Source organism: Falco naumanni, chromosome 7 (assembly GCF_017639655.2).
Source record: "Falco naumanni isolate bFalNau1 chromosome 7, bFalNau1.pat, whole genome shotgun sequence".
Classification (NCBI taxonomy): Eukaryota; Metazoa; Chordata; class Aves; order Falconiformes; family Falconidae; genus Falco; species Falco naumanni.
In genome coordinates, this window is record NC_054060.1 from 43,511,755 (window position 1) to 43,533,041 (window position 21,287).

At 47.0% G+C, this 21,287-nt stretch overlaps 1 protein-coding gene and 1 long non-coding RNA gene across 4 annotated transcripts in view; one reads left to right on the plus strand and one right to left on the minus strand.

Annotated features, from left to right (window-relative positions):
* Positions 1-589: 589 nt before the first annotated feature.
* LOC121091304 lies at positions 590-6,443 on the minus strand. 3 transcript variants are annotated; one of them, XR_005828891.1, is made up of 4 exons: positions 5,946-6,443; positions 3,459-3,660; positions 3,007-3,218; positions 590-2,338 (listed from the first exon to the last, which is right to left on the minus strand). It is a non-coding gene; the product is annotated as an uncharacterized LOC121091304 (long non-coding RNA). The 3 variants fall into 3 exon arrangements; XR_005828892.1 differs by having other exon boundaries at positions 590-2,408; XR_005828890.1 differs by having other exon boundaries at positions 590-3,218.
* Positions 5,217-21,287, plus strand: part of FOXN3 (forkhead box N3) — a 211,829-nt gene continuing 195,758 nt past the window's right edge. The window contains exon 1 of the mRNA XM_040600835.1: positions 5,217-5,280. The gene's annotated coding sequence lies outside the window, so the exon portion shown is untranslated. The remainder of the gene's footprint in view (positions 5,281-21,287) is intronic.

The following is a 21,287-nucleotide window of genomic DNA, read 5'->3' on the forward strand; positions in this document are numbered from 1 at the left end:
AAGAATACCCTCACATAGGCAGGTAGGACTAAGTTTGGCAGTACCAGAACAGCTTCGTAAATGTTTTCTGGTGGTTTTATATTATTCTAAACTCTGCCTCTGAATAGTCATCAGTCTTTTTTCCACTGTCCATGAAGCATATGCTATCTTGGATCTTAGTTGTATGAGGTTAAACCTTCTTATTTTTTGCTTTCAGTCTTTCAGCACTTCTGCCATTGAAGATCCTCTTCTACATCTTCAAGTCAAAAAATCTTTGTGGCAGATTTGGCATTGCCTGTAATAATTTATGAATGTGATGTGTTGACATGTTTACTGTGTGCATACATTGAGCTACTTCAATAGCTGGATTGTCAAGATGTGTACCCAGGAGAGAGAAGATGGATTCAGGCATACATTTTTGAGGAAACACTTGGGAAACAAAGCAAGCACTCTTCACTGTTTTGGCTGGGGCCCTGCTAGGCTTGCTGGAGAGGTTTCCCTGGGAGGAATGTGGGCTCCTGGAAAGCAAGACATGAAAGACCCCAGAGAATTTACAGAGGACCATTTAAACAGAGGTTTTTGAGAGTAAGACTCCAAAAGGGGTCGAAAGTGCTCAGATCTGTAGATGTTTAATTTAGTAGACATTGGCAAGACTACAAGATAAAGTGAATGTGAAACAGTTTTTAACCAACATGCTTTATTTCAAAGGTTAAATGGCTCTTCTGTTTTGAAAACATTGTTTGGGTCACACAGGAAGGCTGAAGGTTTCTGTTCTCACGTGAGCCTGGAGAAAGTATGGGGTATGTAGGCTGGAGCTTGCTGTAAGTATGTGAGAATCAGATTATCCCATCCATGGAAGGCTAAAAGCTCAAGGCCTGACATAAGCAGAGGGTAAGTTAGAAAGACCACTGACAGCCAGAGATACAGCAGTAACCATAACAACACCATCATCTTTCTTATAAGTCCTCACACGTAATTCTACTAATGACTTGTATTAAACATTTAAGCCTTAGCATTCAAGTGATTCATATTTGTTACAAAAAAAATGTCCCATTAACACAAAGTACAAGCTGAAACAAAGTTAATGAGCCCTAATGCTTGCAGGATAATTCAAAGTTTAAGGGTGATATTAACAAAAATAAAATAAGGAAGAGTGGAAAAAATCCACTTTCATTGTCCACCAGAGAACCTGAGTTTTATCCTTTTGGTTCATAAAATCAAATCTATTGCTCAAGTGACTCTTACGCTGTTATTAAAGTAGTAGAAGAACACATATATGTGCATAATTAAGTACCCCTATGTGACCATAAAAGGTCTGCCTGGCTGTCCATGGGGAATGCGAGTGGGACTTGATTCATGAGCAGGGAAGAGGGAATGTCATTACTGTAATGCCCCTGTGTTTCACTACTTTGTCCAGGGCTCAGCCTTATGTGGTAGAGTGCTCGGGCAGGCAGCACCGGAAACAGGAGTGTTTCGGTGCAGAGTCTGGGCCATATGCCCTGTACATCTGAGAGGCAACAGTAAATTGACCTGGAACTGCATGAATACTTGTCCTATGAAAATCTTAAGTATAACTCAAGTCAGGCATGCAAAAAACTGAGGCACTAGGTATATTAGGTATATCTGAAAATTTAGATGAATATTTTTTTATTTGCCTTCTGGTTTTGCACTGTGAGATACAAATGGCAAATGGGTAAGTGGAAAAAAGTCACTGACATCTTTCTGCCTTTGAAAATGGGTGATCTGGCTTAAAGCATTGGCATTTTCATCTTTGTGTTCAAATGAGGAGACCAAACAAGTTCAAGAAATTAGAAGGGTAAAGAGCACATCTATAGAATGACATTTTGGAAATGACGAGCAGTTGTATGGTGACCAATTTCCAACCACAGTTATGTTCACTTTCATGTTGCCCCCATTAATCACAATACCTGGCCTGGGAGCCCCCCAGCCATCTCAGTCACGATAAACAAATTTGGAAGCAAAAAATTGAATGGTAACAACACAACACAATGGAGTTGTGGAGCAGGGCATGCATGGAAGCACTGTGCACATCTGCAACGCCTCCTAACTCTGATCCTTGGTAAATAATCACATGGTGCTACAGCAAGTCCTTGAAGAGATATGAGAAGGTTTATAGCAGGACCTATAGCTGCTTTGTAGATGCAGCCAAACTCCTTTTGAGCTGCATCCCCCGCGGGACTGGATTTGTTCCCAAGAGGGATCCCTGTGGCAAAGTGCCTCTCATCTGTCTGTCCCTGGAGGAAGCACGGTGCTGTGCTGGCAGCAGAGAAGAGGCGGCAGGGGCATTTCTTCTTGAGGTAGGAGGGGAGTCACCTGTGCCTTGGGGCTGCTCTCGGGGCTGTAAATTCGGGCCGAAAGGCCAGAAATCATCCAGGCGCTGCCAGCTGGAAAGCCTGGATTTACAGGCTCTCCAAGAAAACAAGGCTTAATGAAAAACTCCAAGGAAAATTAGAGGAAATGGACTGACATGGACATGAGAAAACATTCTACAGTGTAGATCGTAAATTTTTTCCCCATTTGGAGAGAGGCAAGAATTTTATATTTTATCCGACAGATACAGATAACAAAGCAGTCCTCTACATGGGAGAGTTAACATTGCTAAGATTGATACAGGGAGACAAGATGCACTTGAAGACAGGAAAACTGCACCTCTGAGAAAGTCTCCACTATTAATATTTTTCCTTTGCAAACGTGGGTCTTCTAAGACACTCTTTTCTTTAGGAAGGATCTAAATGAGGAGGAGGTGAGAAGCGGAGCTACAAAGCATGTAAGAAAGCCTCAAATACATGAGTGGGAGGAAGGAGGAAGAAAGGAAAGAATAATGAAGCTTGCATCACTGGGAGCAAACAACAGAAGGGAAATGCATGTATTTGTGGCTAAATTTTGCAGGAACTTAGGCTGAGGTTTAAAACTGTTGTGGTTAGCATAGATACAGGTACAAATTAATTCAGACAACCTGATCAAAGGACAAAGAAATGGTATTACTGATTTCATTAGGAAAATTACCTGGCTTAGAGTTAATGGGCAAGCACAGGGAAAAATGACTTCTTTGTAACGTTGATGTGGAGGAGCCCTGCAAAAAGTAATCAGCACCCATAGTGTCTATGATGATTATGTGATTTGGGGATTCCTTCAATGGGGCCAGGATTTTGCCTTTCATGGAGACTTCTGTTGGCATCTGTGGGATTTCCTTATGTGGTGACGTTGCAAACAGATATCTGTAATTTTAAAAACAGTTAATAGATATCTTGTTATTAACATGGTGCCCAGGGTCCCCAGCTCTAGCTGCATCGTCAGCTGAGCCCAAATGCTCAGCTACTCGTGAGGTGTTTTCACTAAAATTAAATTAGATTTTTCTACTTCAAGAGCAGCTCCAGTGGCTACCACACCAATGGCTACCCATCTGAACAAGGAAAACAAGCCTGGAAAAGGATCCTGGGATTAAGTTTATTCCACACCTTGCAATTTCTTGTCAGTGCTTTGTTGTAAGGGCACCATTAGGCATTCAGTGAGCAGGGCTGATCTCTCCTGCTGCAGTCTTATGGATGTTGCAGAGCAGTCAGTAGAAATCTTCCAACCAAACAGAATGAGGGACTTGCATGTCTTAACCAGGAATCCTGTGGGATGGCAATGCCTCCGTCTCCATGTCACCAAAACCACCTATAAAAGGAAAAGTGTAACTTTGTTCAGGAAACCCCAGGGCTTTATACACACTTTGGAATACACTGAGCCCATCCACCCATTGAAGATGCTAGCATCAGGGAATCAACAGGAGGTTATGGCCATCTGCACAGACGAGCAATGCACAGGGATACAGCTAGGACCAAGGTGGGAGCGGGGAAACATTTCATGCCAGCAATTTTTACGAATGAAAGAAATGCACTGCTACTTCAACCTACGCAGGCTTAATCAAAATCCATCCTGAGACAGCAAGAAAAAAGGGCAGAGAAATGATGTTTCCATTCCCTTCTACCAATAAAGCTGTATTCGATACAGATACAGAAGAACATTCCTTTTTTGTTTCAAATTGTATCATCAAAATTCAGAGTTGCTAGTTTTTGTGTATTGTTGACCTCCAAAGGTCATGCTGGTGCAGAATCTGGGTTTCTTTGTGACATTCCCACACCAAAGCGTGTTGGGGCTGGGAGCCCCATATAGTTGAGTAGCGGAATTTGGGTAGGCAGGAAAAAGTGTTGGCAGGACACAGCTCTCGTCCTGCCCTCTGGCCAGACTCAGTGTCAAGGAAAGGATGTATCCTTCAGGGAAAAATAAATCCCATTGCGTCCCAAACCAGTCATTCCCACATTACGGCACAATAAATTGAAAGGGATAAAGCTAGGCTTTTCCTATAATCGCTGCAGCATTCGCACGTACCTTGAGTTATCACTCTGTGGGGCTGTTTTGAGAAAGGTAAATTTACAGTGAATAATTACATGGCCTTTACAGGCTTGATAGTTCCCCGGGCACGTGGCAGCGCTGACGGCACCAGCTCCTTCCCAGCCCCTGACGGGCCCCAGTTTGGTCCAAAGCTCCCTCTCCCTGCTCCATGGGAGCCAGGCAGGAGGCAGCCGGAGCAAGCTAGGATGCGGGCTGCGGAGGGGTAGAAGAGCGAGGAGGAAGGGGCAGGAGCTCTCCTGGCGCAGGGGATTGTCTCTGTTTTCAGCTGTAAAGCACACACGATGGTGAGGTGCCAGGCCCCGGCCGGAGCTCCCAGCCGGTAAAATGATAAGGAAAATAACTAACAGCTTTAGTTCGGCGTGTCTCCGTCTCCAGACAGCAGAAGTCCGGCTCCAGGGCACGGAGGTCGCTCACAGAGTGGTGGCGCGGGGCTACCCCGGGGGCCGTGCCCCGGCGGTGTGCCAGGGGGACGGGGCGGGCACACGCCGGACAGCGGCCCCCCGCGGGCTTCCCCCTGCGGGGAAAGGCGAAGGCAGCGCGGGGCCGGCCATCCGCCGCCTCCCGCCCTCGGGCGGCCGCGTCCCCACGCACCCGCGGGGAGCGGCGCTCCCGGCCCGCCCCGCCGCCCGCCCGCTCCCACGCTGACCCCTCTCCCGAAGTTTCCTTCGGGGAGGCCCGGCCCGGGCACCCGCCGCCAGCTCCGGGGGGCGGCCCGGCGGGGCGGGGCAGGGCGGGGCGGGCGGGCGGCGCTAGGGCCCGGCGGGGCCGGCAGGCGGCGGCGCGGGCTGCGGCTGCCTGCCGCCGCGGGGCGCGGAGCGGGGCCGGCCGCGGGGAGCAGCCACCCCCGCGGCGGCGGCGGGAGCCACGGGCCGCGGCGACGAGGTAACGGCCGCAGCGACGCGTTTCGCGGTGTCATTGGGAGCGCGTGCGGGCGGGTGGGTGCCAGCCGGCCGGTCCCCGCGGCAGCCGCCGCGCCCCGTCCCTCCCGGGGCGGGGAGCCACGGCCAAACTTTTGGGGCTGGCGGCCGCCGCCCGGAGGCCGCGGCGGGGAGTTCGTCGGGGCTGCCCCGCGCTGCCCGCACCCGTCCCGCCGCCGGCGACGCGGAGGGCGGCGGGCGGCGGGAAAGGCGCCCCGGGGCGAGCGGAGGACGGCTGCGGGGCGGCCGCCGGGCCGCATCCCGGGCGGGCTGTGCCCCGGCAGCGCCGGCCCTGGCTCGGCGCGGGCGCCCGGACGTGGCCGCGGCGGGCGGGCTGGGCGGGAGCGACGCGGCGGCGGCCCCAGCCGGGCCCCGGCGGGCGCTGGCGGGGCAGCGGCGCAGCCGGCGGCGGGCAGCCACCCCGCCGCTTCCCTTTTGTTCCGGCGTGCCGCCGGCTGCTGGATCCGCGCCCGGCAGGGAGTCGCTCGGTACTTCACGGGCTCCGTCCGTGTATGCCCACACGCCTGAAGGGCATCCTCGGCGGGGGCCGGCCGGGGCCGCCCGCGAAGGGGTTTCCCTGCGCTCGCACCGGCTGCCCTTTGCCTGCCCTTAGGCTGGCGCTGAACTTACCTGGACTTACTGTGAATTAATTTCCTCACACTGCGTGCGTGTGTCCCTGCACTCGGGAGGAGGGTTTCCTCGGTGACCCGCCGGCTGTGCCGCGGCCAGCGGTTACCGACATCCTCCAAGAGGTGCCTGTGGACACGGCCGGCGTGCGCGGTACCGCGCGGCGGCTCGCCAGCCCAGTTTACCGAAACTTTAATTGCAGCGAGGCGCCGCTGCGCCGCGAGCCGTTTGCGTCAGAGCTGCCCGTTACCCCGGTGGGATAACGGCGCCGCCGAGGCGGGCGGTTCTCGCGTGGGGAGGGCTCCTGCTGTTCCGCGGGGTGGACCGGGAACCGCCATGAGCGAACAATGGCGGTGGGTTTGTGTGGGCTTGAGAACCCCAAGGCAGTAACGGCCGTGGCGGGCGCGGTAGGTCGGGCGGCGGGGCCCCGGCTCCCGCGGCGCAGCCCGCCCCTCGGCCGGCCACGGGCACGGCGGCCGCTGCAGCCCCGAGCACCGGGCCCCGCAGCCCCGGCCGCCCCAGCGTTACCGTCAGCAAAGTGGCCCCCGTGGAGGAGAGGGACTGTCCCAGGAGCTGTGCAATCTATAAACACTTTTCTGATTGGTTTAAAAATTTAGACACAGGAAGCGGATGGTATCTAATAACAGACAAGTGGAGACACTGTTGTCATGGAAACTGAGAAGACTATTCTCCCCCCCCCCCCCATTTATTTAAGAGAAAAAAAAAAAGGGCAAAAGAAAAAAAGTCTGCATATCATCAGAAATGCCTGCAGACCGCCTTGCCTGCAGTTGCCTTTCCCACAGCATCTGTTGAAACTCGAGAACGTGCCTGTCAAATCAAGGTCATTTTACAATAAAACCCCGCGCCGCCGCCTCCCCTCTTCCCTCTCTGGACATTATCCCTATCCTGCACTTTCCACCCAAGGAGGAGCCTGGGGGGTGCAGACCCCCTGCCCCATACCCACCGGCTGCCCTCCCTGTGGTGGCCGTCCTGCCCCAGCCGGGCCTGCTGCGGGAGGGCCACGGGGATTAATTCCCAAAAGTAGCCAGGGATGACTTTTTCTTTTAATCAAATGACCAGACCACCTTGTGGGAACCTGTGGACTGGGAAAGAAAGCTGGAATTGATTACATCTCCCTCTGTTCCTCTGCATTACAAAGGTATATTAAAATGTAATGATTGGCACTTGAATATTAAGGGTGTTTCACAACTCTGCCTCACCTGGGGAAAAAAAAAAAAAAGAGAAGGTGGCAAATGGCTATGGGAAACCCTGTGCAATTGCTTTTAATAATAATAAAGAAAATAACCATGCAGTTATAGCATGCTACTTAAGGACAAAAGCAGAGATACAAGAGTAAAATATATTTCATTAGTGATGAATGCAGCATGAGAAAATCAGACTGTTATTGTGGTAAATTGAAGTTTTACTTTGCTGGACTATTGAAAGTTTATTGTGTGTGAAGGGAGAGCGCTATTTTGCTTTTGGAGCAGGAGAGAAGTATTTCACAGCAAACTCACAATGAAGGTTTTAATGCTTTTACTTATGTTCTTGGGCAGCAGCTGTTGATTTTAGTTTGTGATGGAGAGATGTCTTTGAGCATTCACTGCATTTTCTCTGAAACATTTCATTTTGTTGCTCCCTTTAATCTTCATTTTGCAGTGACCAAGCTGAGAAAAAGCACTTGAGTGCCTTATCCACTGTATAAATCAACACTTTGAAACCTTTAATGACCAGTTTTACCTCTCTTGCCCCTTTGCTTGCATTTCACTTCTTGCATTATTATTTCTTAAGAAAACCAGAGAATGGTGAACAGGTCTTATGGATCATGAGGTAAATTCTGCAGGGCGCTGAGGCAGAGGTGCTCGGCATGCTCTCTACCCACACCCTTGCATCTTGCTGTCCAAAAAACCCAAGGCCTGGCTTAAAAATTGGGTTGCAGGCAGAGCAGCCTAAAGGGATGGTAGAGCTGGAGAGAGCAGTGCCCGCTTCTTCTCGAGGAGTCCCATGGAGCTGGGGGTGCAGGAGCTGGGACCCCTCACCTTGTGTTGGGGAAGGGCATAGGGAGCTGGGTAGCTGCGTGTTTAATCCCGCTCGTGTCTGATTAGCCAGGCGCTGCTTTTAATTGTTGTGGAGTTCAAATGGAGAAAGTTTGGCTTGGTAGCGAAAGTGTGCTTGCTTCTAGAAGCGAATTTCCTGTTGTCGGGAGCAGCCTTATCTGCAGGAAGGTTTGCCGGCAGGAAGTGTGTCAGTTACTTGTTTTTACACAGTGAAGGAAATGAGCTGGATTAGGTACTTTCTAGATTTACCCTTCACTGTCCTCTGTGTTTGTGCTACTCTGTTTATCTCTAATGGTTTTAGTTTGTGAGAGTTTTATGATGTCAGTGATTCCTGAGGGAAATGCAAGAAGTTAAATGCTTGTGTTGCCTTGCCGTTTTTTGCCGTTATAAAAACCCACCCCACCAACCTCCCTGGGCCACATTTTCAGAAGTGTCCAATTTGCAATTTATACTTTTTGAGCCTCATTAATGATACTCAGATAGGCTTCCCCCCCCCCCCCCCCGAATGAAAGATCAAAAAATGCACCAGTTACTTTACTAATAGGAGCAGCCCTTACACTTCTGAACTGCCTTTCATCGTGGATCATAAATCACTTTACAGAAATTAATTTTTTAATATCCAGAGAAGTTGTATGAGTGTAGGAAGCCGAAACGTAGCATTTCACATGGACTGCACAAAATTGCAAGGCAAATTAGGAGCAGAGCTTATAGTCAAATTAATTGCCCTTTAATTAGCAATTGCTTACGGATTAAAACTTTGAAAATGTGTCTACCTTTCCCGAGTGCACCTGTGCTAATGCGCCAGTGCAGTGTGTATATATTTGGGTTGTGGGGTTGGGGGTGAGAATATAAGCAGTGGTTCCAGAAAATACCAGTCATTTACTGGTCCTTGTCCAGCCTGGCATGGTGGGGATGCCAGGTTGGAGGCTTGTACGATTAGACACAGCTTTGAACGAAGGTCCAGACTAAAGGCAAGAGCTGGGATTCAGGTCTTTGTGTTCTAGTAAGCAGGGAGGTTCAGGGAAATAAACATTATTTCTCCAATGTTGGCTTGCAACAGAGTATTTATGGTGTTACCCTGAACTTTCACAGAGGGTTTTGAGAGGTAAATGTGGAAAAGTTACATAAACTTGTAAGAAGCTGCCTGGCATCCTGTGTGGCTTTAAGTAGTGGTTTTTGGCATAGGAGCTGTCTTGGTGTTAGGAGATGTTCCTGGCAGAAGAGGCTGCCAGGGCTGTCCAGAAGCCTAAGCTGGGCTGGAACGGGACCATCCTGGCTGATGCTGGTTTGCCAGTTCATGACTTCAGACATAACAGAGTGCAGCATGACTTTGGCCACAATTTTGAAATGTTTCTAATGAAACCATGTTTGGCTTGCTACCTGGTCTCATGGCCAAGCCCAAGTAAAACTGTAATAAAATAATGAAGGGCTGGGAGGTGGCGGGGGAAAGACTCCAAGAAAATTTCGTTTAAACCTAAAAGTTAGGGCCCTGTATTTTTTTTAGAAGCAATCAGCTGATTCTGGGAAACTGCCCTGAAGCTCTGGAAGGCAAGACAGTACTTGGGAAATTACTCTCTTCTAAGCTTTGGAAATACTACTCCATTTAAGGTGCTTGAAGTTGAGCTGCCAAGCATCAGGGCAGCTCAAACCCTCCTTAACTGCACTATAACCGTTTAGCGGTCTTGGGACTTTTAATATTCTGGGCTGAAGCTGGTTGTCTAGCCTAAAGTTTGCACCTTGCCTGCCTGCATAGCCCATGAAGGAGTGAGTCTCCCTGCACCCTGGTTGTCCTCCTTGAGGATGGGCACAAAGCGGTGGGATAGCTCTGCTCTGGAGGTGACTGGTGAGAGGGGCCGTGGCTGGACACATGACTTTCAGGTGGTTAAAGTTGTGTAGGACCAGCCTTGTCTTAGCCCAGGCACTGGTGCACGTTTGCTCACCGGGGGTCAGTTTTTCCCCACCTCTCTCAGGGAGGAACAGAAGTGGCACATTATGCTCTTTCAAAACTCTCCATAAAGCTCATCTGTTCTGTAATGTCTGCAAAAATTGGATTGGGCTAAGTATGCTGGCGGCGAAACTTGTGCTTATTATGCTGGACAGTATTTTGTTGTGCTTTCCTTTGTATTTCTCTGCCTGTAGTCTAGGAATGTCTTTGCTGGCGGTGGTGTTGCTCTGTGTCGGCGCTGGCTGCAGGACGGCTAGCCAGCCAGCAAGGCTATGACCTGTGGTCAGAGTTGGTAGGTGCCACTGGATGGAAAGATCTGCCTAGCTGTTTAACACTGTTGCTTTTTCCAACATTAGCAGGAATTTACATCAATGCTAGTTGATACGATGAAATTTCCAACCCTGGATGTTTTTACCTTTCACTGAGTATAGGTTAAAACCAAATAAAGATAGGTATTATTTAAGGACCAGGATGGTTTTGGCCCACAAATCTGCCTTCCTTTACCCACCTCCCACATGCTGGGTTGTGGTGGGTCCCTGTATGTGAGCTCTGTTTGCTCAGGCTGAGCGCGAGGTTCCCTGGTGGGAGCCTAATTGCAAACTGCTTACCTGGCACCTGTTTGCGGATACAGCCCACTCACGATGTCTTGGCATGCTTATTTTTGTTGCAAGGAAAATACACCAATCTTCCTAAGAGACAGGGCCTTACGTATGAGGCAATCTAAGCTAGATTCTGGAAAGCATTTCACAGGATGGCAGCTTTATTGAAACTTGCTTTTTAATACAGTATGGCAAAGCTATTGCTCTTTTTAGTGTAGTTCTTTGCGAGACCTGCACCCGAGCAGTGGCCTCGTATCTCCTGTGACCCTGCCTTCTGTCTCAGGCTCGCAGGCTCCTGTCTCCAACCCCTGGCAGCTCTGCGGCTCCCCAGTACAGTGCTGCTTTTTGTTTTTTCTCTTGGGCTTTGTAGAGAGGCTAACTTTTTCCCTGGATAAAATTGGCTTCTGGCACAGCATGCGGATGCAAACTCCCCAGCCTGACCCATCCTTGCAGAGTTATGCTCAGCTTTACTCCCCTCAGTAAGATTTTCTCATTGCCAATTTAATTGCTGACTGGGCTTGCTGCGGAAAGGAGCAGAGGCATTAGAGGGGTTACAAGAGGTTATTAGAGATGGGAGGAAGCTGAAGGTCTGACCCATCCAGATTTAACTGGATTAAATCTCATTTTACCCCCAACTCCAACTTGTTTTGATCTGGGTTTTACAGTAGATCATTTGTAGAAGCTACCCAATTAATATGTTAATTTTAACACCAGATTTTGTAAAGCTTTTTTGTTCGAGGTGGAGAAGGGATGCAAATGTTTTGATCCTATTTTTATCATTATCTTCACTGAGTTTTTCTCACTCTGTGCTTTGCAGAGAGAAGCGAAATTTTAATAATTCACTAATATACTTTCACTTCATTAACATTTTATCATTCTGGCATTGTGCATATGGTGAACTGCTTAGTAGTCTCATTAAGGGGCCTGATCTTGCCCCCATACTCTCAACATTTCTCTAGGTGTGGAAAACCCTAAATGTAGGATGCAGGTGCCATTCTGCTTTTTGGACAGTTTTTCTCTTTTTCCAATAGATAGTAAACTGAAAAAATTGTGCAGGGTTGGAGGGTTTGTTGTTTTTTTTTTTTTTTTTTTTAATTATTATTATTAATTTACAAAATGGAAACATTTATACAAAGATAGCAGCAATGTGTGGGTTGGAGCCACTTAAACACCAAGCCTCCCGCCATTACAAAACTTAACTGTGTGGTCTAGAGAGCATGAAGGCACAGGGTGTTATTGTGGTATCATTTGCATCGTTTTATACTGTGGCATGTTTGGTTTAAGCAGGGATTTAGACTGGTGTTAAAATGGTTATGAAACTTTCAGGTGCCTTACCTGGGATAGCATGGTACTTGGTATGAGGATGGCACAAATAACATGTAACACTTCATGTAATCTGGGTGATTAAGTACATAAATTTGCAAGTAAGTGCCTGCATTGTGTTGAACAGGTGTTTTTTAATTGTGTTCTAATCTGAAATGGGTGTTGAACTTTCATGGGGACTCTCCTTCCCTTTTTTTTAGCATAAAATAAACTTCTGAATCAGTGCGTGATTTGTTACTGCTAATTAACTGCTATTAGCACACCAAATTACTTTAGGCCTATTCAGAAGACATAAGAAGCCAAGCATGGCTGAGGAGTGAAATGTGGGTAGGTACAAAAGGCTTGAGAGTGGAAGGAAAATTTCTGAGTTGTGAGCGGCAGAAAACTTAAGGCCAGGTAAGAATTTCTGGAGGAATGAGTGTGGCTGTTGGGCGACCAGAAGACAAGAGATCACAGTAATAAATACAGGAGGTGTTGAGGGACCGGGCTGCAGGTTTTTACTTGTCAAATAGAATATATTTGCTTTTAGAGGCACCAGGACAGAAACTCATCTCTTGTAAATTGATATAACGCCATTGGAGTTAGTGGAATTACACTGACTTACACCAGCTGATGGTCTGTCTGGTGGTATTGAAAGAAGAGTTAAGATGTGAAGGATGGGGGAACTCAAGAGGCTATAGGCCTGAACAACAGGGAGGGTGGGAGTTTGTTCAAAAGTGAGAGAGGCTGGGCAAGTGAAGAAAGATCATAAGGTCCATTGCAGCTAGTGCTGGGTTTGCTTTGATGATGAGATGCCCAGCCAAGAGATGTCAGCAAGGCAGGCTGAGTGATGGGCTTGGCTGGAGAGGAGAGCTGGTGACAAAAGGTAGGTTTCTCATTGGCATGGTAGTGATTGGTGTGTGGGTGAATAAGATCACACACAGGGTGAGGAGCGGGGCTGGGGAGGAGGCTGAGCCACAGCAGGAGCTGGAAGAGACGACTGTGGAGGTGCAGAGCAGTTGCTGGACGAGGATGAGGTGGGCTGGAAGACAGTGTCTTGTGAAGCCAAGGCAGGACAAAAGTCCTTCAGTCTGGAACAAGGAACAGAAAAAGCTTACCAAATATTATTTAGGGTTAAGAAGAGAAAGGGAGTGACATTGACTTATTTAGAGACGCGAGCTGTGAATAATCCTACTACAATTAGTAAACTTCGAAAAGCTGAGCTATAAATAAACTACCTCTTTAACTGGTGTGTCTGATTTCCCGCCCCCCTGTCTTCTGTTGCTGCAAAAAGCCCTCCTGTCATGGTGCAGCAGACCTTAATGTCCCGGGGGTGGTTGTGGCCACGGTGCTGCTGTGGCTGCCTGTGCCCAGCTGTGCGCCTCGCCGTGAAGGGGCCAGGTGCCCCGGCTTCCCTGGGGACCTCCAGCTCGGTGCTGTGCCCACTGCAGCCGGAGTGTCAGGGCAGGCACTGCAGTCAGGTTATTGCTCAGGAAATTCTAACAGGTGCCGGGAAGTCACAGGGTTTTGATCAAATACGGCAGCGCTGTAGCTGTGGTTGCTGTACCCTGGTTATTAGGCTTCGTGTGGAGGGGCAGCAAGCTGCGCTCCCCTCTGGTCTCCGCGTCTGGCGGGAACAAGGCTGAGGCGTGATGGAGAAGGTCTGAGGAAAATACCGCAGCTTCAGTCTGTGTTGTGACAGAGCAGGTCTTGCTTTGGACATACTTCACCATGGAGTAACTGTGCAAGGAGGAAGAAAACATGGACTGGAAAAAATGAGGTAAAATGTAGGGAAAAATGAGCTAGAATATAGAAATTAGGCATGTGTGTTAGGATGATCACCCTTATTTACAAGCAGGTCTCATTACTGGATCAACTGAACCCGTTTGCAGGCCCTGGGGCCTGCTGCAATGACTGGAAATGAGACTGGCTAATGGTACCAAGACAAGAAAAATTTTAAAAAGCCCCACAAACGTATCAAAAGTGAAAAGTAAAGTGTATTTTTAAAATGGCTTTGGTTTTTTTTGTAAGCCAGGGTGCCATTTCTAATAGGTAGGGGTATTCCCGTTTCCTGCTCATGACTCTGGTGATCTCCCTGCCCAGCACCTCAGAGGCCACCAGCCTGGGTTGGAAAGTCAGTGTCTTTAGAAACAGAAAACATTTTGGCTTCTCAAGTGGAATGATTTATTTCTTTCCTAGTTATATCGAAAGCACATCTTGCTGTCATCTCAGCAGTTTGAGAAAAGAACTGAGCATTTTGAAGTGAAAATAGTTGAGCGGTGACACCTGGGGAAAGCAAGGAGGGGTGTGGAGGGCTCAGAGGCGCAGTGAATAGGATGTGATGCCTTTCACCACAGGTCACTCAGGTGACCAGAAGGCAGTAGTTACCCTCTGGCAATGGCTATCAGCAGTTGCAGAGCCAAGGGGCTCTTGCCTGCTGCTGGTCCCACACAGCCCCTGGGATGTTGAGGGTTGGCGTGAGCTTAGGCAGTGGCCTTGCTTTCGTTCCTTATGGGCTCGTAACAAGGCTGTGCATGCTCAGAAATCACCCACACTGATTAAAGACGCTGGCTGTAGTATCAGGCTTCCTAGTGGTTTGCACCTGTATAGTCAGGTTGGAGAGTTGTACAGAAGTGTTGAAGAGATGCAACAGATGAGGAAAGGGCCAGGCACAAGTACATAGGCCTTGAGCCCCTTATTGAGGGGATCATTTTGCTGTGCTAGTAGCAAAGGCTTTTTTACCAGAAAAGCTGCATTATCTTTTGTCAAGGGGCTGCACAAAATGGCCTTTGCTATGCTGATAAGAATAGTATCAGTCTTGCCCACTTGCCCTTTCTCTGTGAGGGGGTTATGTCCCAAGATGGTGGACTCTGCCCACTCTGCATGTGGGCTGCGCTTGGTTTATTTAGGCCAGGCTTCCTTCCTTCTTGCTTTTTGTGCAAAGTGCTATCTGCTCAAATGAGGATGCTTGTTCATGGTGTGACGTGTGCAGTTCAGGAATTGCTTTGAAATCTGGAGCAGGATTTTTTTTTTCCCTCATAGTAATTTTCATTCTGAGTTTGTGTTCAGTCTTGCTGCTATTAGCTACTGCTAATTGTGTGTGGGGGTAAGAGATGGGGCCACAGAGCAGCAGGGATTGAAAGGACACAGCTCTGTCATAGACATAGTGTGGAAAAAAGATTTGCTTTCTGACTCCAAAATCCTACAGCCTAAATAAGGGATTTGGAGCAAAAATTTCTGTGATATAGAAGTCTCTACACCATTATAATTATTTGTCCTGCTTTCATATTTCGCATGCTTTATATAAGTTCCTGTCACCTGCTAATAATATATGAACACTGGGGAAATTTGGAGGGTATGCACAGTGTTATGGGCATTTCTCGAGCAGCTGCTAATGGCCTGCTTACATTCAGCAGATTTCTTACTGTTAAAACCACTTTCAGCACACGAATGAATGGGCAGGAAATCAGGTAAGTATCAATTAATATAGACAGAAACTGTTGTCCCACCTCTTGCTCATTCAAAACAATGCTGACAAAGTCAGGCAGCAGGGCTCAGTTCATGGGTGGTTGGTTTTACTTCAAAAGCAGAGTTTTGTTTTGATGGAGACTCTCAAGGTACTAGTGCTGGGAATTAAACTTTTCTTTCTGAACTCAAGGGACAGGAGTTTCAGCCCAGGTGCAGCATCTGTAGGTGAGGAAGCACCTTGACTTCTACAAGTGTTAGAGCAAGCAACATGGCACTTTGGAGAATCTAGCCAGTTGTTCCTTCTGGTGCCAATGAGGGCCTGAAAGCTTGCAAAAATTTAAGCTTGTCCCTTTTCATGCCCAAATCTGTCGACTCTGATTGTCTTAGCTGATTTCAATGAAGATTTTGCCCAAGCAAATAGCTTGGCATTTGATCATATAGGTTGTTGATGTTTAAATTCCACCTTCATGTATGTGTGGGGAGCTGCCGTTGGGCACAGTGGTGGCTGCCTCTGATTTTATGGATGCAGAATTTGGTGCTCCGTTGCTGTCATTGATACAGTGATGGTGATAATGGTTATTATTAACTTGTATTCCAGTGATAAGGTAAACAGTGTCAATATTTGACTCTTCCCCAGCATCCTCGCTCTCTCAGGTGTGTTCTCCATTGATACCAAAGGTGATCTATGCGAGTATTCCCACTCTGGCAGTGTAAGTGATGCACATATGGCTCTTTGGAGCCAACAGATGAGAAGACTTCTTTATACACAGATATGCTGCAACATAGATTTATATTGCTGTAACTGTGTAATCTATATCTTATTATCCAACATGCAATACATTACTTAGATGCGCAAAATTCAGTGCTTTACCAGGCAGTGAAGTGAGGAGCAGAGGGCCAGACTCAGCACTCTAGGTGCAGTGTATTGGCCTTTTCTGACCTGTAGACCCGTAAGCCCATAGACTGGTCTGGTGACTACGAGAGCAAGTGAAGACGGGGTGTCAATGCTTTTTTCTTGTGGTGATAAACTGATGTCTAATGAACTCAGGTAGCAGCCTTTGCATGAGTTAGCCTACTCATTAGATCTCTGTCTTGGCCACTGTGCTTTACAGAACCACAAGAAGCTAGTTGTCTTTATGTTTAAATTTAATTGGCCACCTTTGTTAAGAAGGAGATGGACAGACAGACGTGGACAGCAGGATGATTGAAGCCTTATTTAATATCCAGTAAAGCTAACCCTCTTTGCCTAAAATGCCTAAGTAGCAGCCTGAAGAACTGCTTTGTCTGTGAGCTGCAGAAGAAAAAACATAGTTAGGTTACAGAAACGCGTGTAATGAATTTATTACAATCTGTAACTTACCACTGCCAGTAGTTGTCCTTCATTACTAAAGCAACTTCCTTCAAGATAAAGTAACAAAACATACATTGTCTTGTATCTTTGTCAGTCAGAAGCCCAAGAAGTGATTTCTATTCCACTTCTATTTTGTGGTATAAAGTAATGCAACTCAACTGAAGTCAGAGGTGGATAGCTGGGGAGAAGGCAGCGTCCTTTTTTGACTAGAGAGCTTTAATGCAGCATTGTTTTATTTCTGCACATTAAAGTTAATAACACAGCAAGTGTATTTTGAAGTTAAGTCTTTCTAGGATCTCTGTATGTTAAATAACTGCGAACAAACTTTATAGTCGCTCTGTAGGCCCTCATGATATATCATTTTGAGCTGCCTTCTATCTATTACGTTTTATCTGCCTGCAAAATCCATTTCTAATTCTAGCCATATCTCCTTTGCAATCACTTGCCAGAAATCTATTCCCAGGATTCTCCTTATTTTAGTGAAATATCTCGGCTTCAGCACCTTTCCCAAGGTGGCTGATCTAATCACAGCACTATCAGTTATCACTTCTCATTTCCTTTGCTAGCTCTGTCAAATGCAATGCACAGCCTAACAAAGTGACATTCAAATACTCTCAGTGACCAAGGCTGTTGCCCTCTTTTTTTACACCATAAAACTGGAATTGTATGTGGCTTCTTAAACCATGCCCTTTGCTCCAGGAATGCAACTTGTAAGGTGCGTTGTGAGAAGAGTTAATATTAAGTAGGTGAAATAGCTGCCTCTCTGTTTGTCACAGGTAGGTTCTGTTTATAGTGACCATCTGGATATTAAACCCCACATCCATGACCTCTTTTTTCAGGTAGAGGAGAGCAATGCTTCATTCCTGCCAACTGGCAAGAGAGCACTACCTTACTGTCAGAGAAATAAAATTTGTCACCTTCCTGTTCCTAATCTCAATTATTGTCTGTTTTTATTTATATATATGTGTTTCTCTTTTAAATATGAGTGTGACTGCATGCAAAGGTCTGCACATATCAAATAGGGTGCTTGTGTTTCTCAAGTAAGTAGTCACCTGTGTAGTGGGATCCTCTGTTAAGGTTAAATGTGGTTTCTATGGACACAGGTCCAGCAATAGCATCTTTTTTCTTGCCCCCCCCCCCCCCCTTTTTTTTTTTCTTTTTTTCCTTGGGTGACAAACCTCTTAGTGTTATCTTAGATTGCTATCACAGACTAATACTTGTTTTAATAAGTGTGTGGCTGACTACTCCATCCGCTCTGGAAGATAGTTATCCATAGTTATCCACGTGTGTCCTCACAGCCCTTCCTGCTTCGTGCTATTTAACAGATGCTGTTGCTTTGCAGCAGTCTCATTTCTCCATTGGTTTTTGTGAGGGCTGAAGCCTAAATATTGCTTTTTTAGAGAAAGCAGGGAGCAGACTGTCACCAGACTTGCTAGGAGTGTGGGGAGAGCCCTCTCCATGCACCTGTCCTTGCTCCAGAACACCATGAAGTGCAACACTTGCATGGTGCTGGGAGTTTACTGTGGGCAGCACAGTTCTGGATTTCTTCTGAAATCATACAGCCTGGTTTTTGGCTTTTTTTTTTTCCCCCACTGTGTGAATCCAATAAACCTATCTTGCAGTCTGCAACAGATCAACACACATATTTTCCCTGTAACCTGTTAATAGGTTGCAGAATAGAGTTTAATTCAGAGGGCGAGGGGAAAAATTAGGAAGACAGGTTTTAAACTGATAAAAAGAACCAGTCTGGTTTGTTTATGGCCCAACATACAACACAAACCAAGTGCTCTGCATTTCTGTTCTTTGGCACATGTTTTAATGAGCTGTGTCACAGCCTGGCAAGATTCCAGGGCAAGGTGTTTGCTGTCCCTTCAGTTGGCTGCAGAGGTGCAAACTGGGGAGCATCTGCCCTAACAGGGCATGGCAGAACAAGCTTCTGTGTGTCATTAAATGGTAATTTCCAATGCAGCTAAATAACAGGGGTGGTGTCTAATGGCTTAAAAAGCTCCTCATTGCTGCATTTTTTTCTAGATATTTCTTCACTGTAGGAAGGTAGAGAAATCTGTGTTAAAATAATAATTAGAAGCTGACAGTACTAAATTTCCACCCAGTGTGAGTTGGCAGCAGTTGCAAACCAAAACATTAGGTCATTAAAGAAAAAAAATAACTGATTAAATACCTCTGTATGTTTTTCTGATTAGCTATTCTTAAAAAGAGCATGTGGCTATAGTAGAAGGGTGTACTTGACAGCAGCAATTGCTTTTTTGGGGAAAGGTAAAATACTCAAGTTGTAATGTGTATATATGTGTGTTTGAAAGGATTTCTTGCTGATCTCTAGTTCTGGGGATTTATATCTTACTAATCATCCATTTTTAAAAGCCACCACAAAATCTCCATGCCAGGAAATATGTAAAATCCTTTCAATATTATGCTTCTGGAAAGAACAGTTAACAGTGACTAATGTGCTCGGGGTTTTGTTTTGGTCTTTTTTTCTTCTTCCCTGGCTAGACAGAGCTGATTTTATACTTGAGAGTTGAACAGCCATGGTGGACCTTGCTGTAGCATTAATGATATTGAAGCGCTACAAGGCTCAGAGGCTGGCTGCAGTGCACATCCTGTAGACATACAGGTAGAAGTGTTTCTGTCCCAAAGAGCTTGCTGCAATGGGGAGATATGTGAAATCGGGTGAGGACATGGATGAGGGAGAGGGGGCGATGTTGGGAACAGAAACCCCTGTTTTCCCCATACCCATTTGTGGTCAGAGGTCCACTGCTCTCAGAGGCAGACTGAAGCTGGCTCTCTTGACTATATTTCATAAAAGCACTGTTGGCTTAAGAGACTGCAAAGTAAAAATTGTCAAAAGGTGCATTCATAGGCTGGCACGTCTTACCACCTGTTTTCTCCTTTGATGCACTTTACCATATATTTGCTCCAGTGTGTTCTGTAGCAATGTTTTAGGGGCTGATACCTTCAGGACACATATGTCTGGAGCTCTTTCTGGGTCCTCTTTTAAGGGATGTTGCTGGAGCTAGTTGCCGGGGGGAGAATCTGGTGCTGGTGGGGACTTGTGCCACTGCAGGAGAGCTGTGGCTGCTGCTGCCCCTGTGGGAAGCCCTGGAGCTTGAGAGGGGTTGGTGGGCTGCTGAGCATCCCCTCTCCGAGTGCTGAGTATCTCTGAAAGCTGTATGACCTCTGTGGCCAAACCATACTTCCCAAGCATGTCCTGAGTGTGGAAAGATGTCCTGGTTGCTGTAGCTCCTGCTCCCATTGTATCAGAGCAACTCATGGTCTGCGGTGTGTGTATTACGGTGCTAGCCCTGCAAGGCATCACAGGGTTGACCTTCCCTCTCCCCTTCTTCTGGCCCTTCCTTCCAAACTTACATTTGAGAAACTGAGGAGTAGAGGGGTTGAGGGAGGTTTTGTAAATTATTTCATGCTATTCAAACTATTGTAGTGTAGGGTAATACAAACATTTTTTATATTTATAAACTCCTGTCTCCACCCAGAAGTTGCCTATAAATAGTGGTCTCACAAACATAATTTCTGCTATCTGAAAGGTATAGGGAAAAGGTTCATCTGCAGGGGTTCGAAGGAGGCTCACATCATGTGCTTACAGGTTTACTCAGCACTTTTACTGGACTCTCTTAAGGTCAACTGGAATATTCATTTTTCCTCTGGGAGTTGTATTAAGTTACATATGTGGTTTTTTTCTTCACTATGCATTCCAGAAAGTGATTTCTCAGGTAGAGTAGTTCCAGTTTAATCTCTGGATAATCTATTGTTTCTTTTTCCCCCAAGATAAAGCGGCTGAATAATCAGGCTTAATTCAGGCAGAGCTCGAGACTATGTATGGGCATATGTGTAGGGATCCAGGTTTGAGGAGTACTGCTTTAAGTTGCAGTGTTTCAGCTGTAGTAGCCTGAGCTCATCAATTTTGAGGTGAGTGCAGGTGCTCCAGTGAGTCTGGCTGCTACTCAGGGGTCAGGTCCCGAGCCCCCTGGAAACGCCCCAGATTTGGAAAGCAAAGCAATAAGCATATTTCTGCAAATGTAGAGCAGTGAATTTTTTGCAATTAAATGCAGTGACCAAGAGCAAATTTTGGCCTGTGTCTCTCTCCTGTACGAAGGTGTGCCAGGCAAAGAACAGATGGGGTCACGGGGCTGCCTGCGGTTGTCTGAGTCCCGGTCTGCCTCCATCCTGGCCCTGGTTGGAGACAGAGTGACCTGCTCACGCTTAGTCTGCTGCCTTTCCTGCCCTGAAGCTTCTGCCTCAGTCACAGTCCTGCAGGGTGGCATGTGCAATGTGCTTTGGCCGGAATTGTCCCTCCACAATGTGCTGTAGGGGAGATAAAGTCCCTCTGCATGGGGACCCTTCCTCATGAGAATTGGCCACCACTAAACCTCAGTGACAGAAATGACTCTGAGAGCCTGGCCTTCATCTCCAAGTTCATTGCGTCCTTGTAGTACTAGCACAGGGTTGAGACAAACTGTTTCTCTGCTGACATTAATGTACTTGACCCTGTAGACTGCAAGGTAGCCAAGCAGTTACAGGCCATTAATCTCCAGTTACTCTTGTCAGGTATTATATTCATTAATCCAGGGCCAAACAGCAGTTTAATTGTCA